We start from the raw sequence: 2,010 nt of genomic DNA on the forward strand, positions 1-2,010 counted from the left end.
CAGAGAAAAGGAGGGAGAGAGAGAAGACATACAGAGCCAGATAGAACAGACATATACAGTCGAAGAGAGAGAGGAAAAGAGAAAAGAGAGACAGAGAGATAGTGAAGAGAGAGAAAGAGAGGAGCGAGAAAGAGAAGAAGAGAGAAAGAGAAAGGGGTAGAGAGAAGACATACAGAGCCAGACAGACAGTCATATACAAGCAGAGAGAGAGAGAGAGAGAGAGAGAGAGAGAGAGAGAGAGAGAGAGAGAGAGAGAGAGAGAGAGAGAGAGAGAGAGAGAGAGAGAGAGAGAGAGAGAGAGATTATCTTATACAGATGTAGCTTCCTTTCACTGTTAATAAGTTCTCATGGTGTAGTGGTCAACACGACTGACTCGATTCCTGATGAGAACATGAGATGCATTAATTTTCTCTTATATTTGATGGTATGTAGGCATATTATCAGCTATGAATCATAACAGTGACGGAGAGAGAAAAATAAGGAGAGGGAGAGAGAGAAGGAAGCATACTTTGCTGTGTGATGAGTCGGATGTAGTGATGATGATGATAATGTGTATAATAGTGCGTATAATGGTAGAGATAAAAATATTAAGATAATCGGCCGGTTTGTTTACACTGGACAAAATAAATTAATGAGCATATGTACAGACATGCACACCCGCATAAATAGATCTATCTAAAAGATGTACATTTATCTATGTATCTATTCGGTAGATAAGCATGTCTGCACTAATAGATATGCATTTATTTTAGTATATATGCATATCCGTATAAGTATTCATTGGGTCGGGCCTCGCACAATTTTAACAAACAGCCAAAGGATGATATGTGTCTATGGATAGGATTATTCAGAAAAACAAAAACAAAAACAAAAACATTGTATTTGAAATTGATTTTTTATTAACAATAATGGGCAATATAATGACACTGCTGTATACGAAGATATTTCTTAAGTAAGATAAGGAAATAAGAAAATTATTATGAAAGATCTATTCAGGTGTGTGGGGGTGGGTGTGTCTGCATGTATGTTCGTATGTGTGCGGGTAGGAAACTCTCGCTCACGTATCAATATATTCAAGATTTTCATTCTGATTTTACATGACCTTACAGATTCCAAATGACCATGTATCACAGAGCGAAGGGTAAGGCAGAATCGTAGCTGTTATGGATGCAAGTTCAGGGTAATTGAAGAGAAAGGTTATATGAAAAGGAAAGGATCAGTTATGTATGTTTTTTGTTGTGTCGTGTACTGATAACTATGCTCGGATTTTTGAGGTCATGACTTGGACGTTATTTTGGTTAGTTTCTTAGTGTTTTCTTGTTCTTTGTGTCTAAAAATAGTGTTGTTTATCGTTAATTTGTCCGTCTCTCTCCTTTCTGTGTCTTTTTCTCTCTAATCACTGTCTCCTTCTTTCTTTCTCTTTTTTTCTCTCTCCTTCTCGCCTCGCCAGTGGCTTCTTTAGTACAGTTTCGCAGCTTTAAATTCTAGCACTTTATTGAATGAGTAAAATAGGCAAATGCATGTAAAAAATCACCATTCATAGGATGATGCAACACATTTATATTTTGATTACACCGTTATTATTACTAGGAGAGAAGGTCATCGTAATGTAGTAATGTCCTGGTTGAGGTCTAGTAATTTGAAGAACAACGTAAAAATACTGCAGTAGAGGGAAACAAGGAGAAAGAATTTCATTTATTCCTCTCTCTCTCTCTCTCTCTCTCTCTCATTTTCCCTCTGTCTCTCTTGTACTCCTCTTCACCTTTCTGATGTACACAAAACAGAGGGTTTATAGTAAAGGTATGTAATGTAAGAATGATTTTCTATTGTATCTGTGCATGTCATCGGTTTATAGACAGAGATGTATATTTGTTAAAGTTTAGATAGGGTATTTTATATTTTTCTGCATAAACAGTAAATGTATATAAATGAATATTATGAATATGTATATATATACATATATATATATATATATATATATATATATATATATATATATATATATATTCA

This window comes from Penaeus vannamei, chromosome 15 (assembly GCF_042767895.1).
Source record: "Penaeus vannamei isolate JL-2024 chromosome 15, ASM4276789v1, whole genome shotgun sequence".
NCBI classification, from domain to species: Eukaryota; Metazoa; Arthropoda; class Malacostraca; order Decapoda; family Penaeidae; genus Penaeus; species Penaeus vannamei.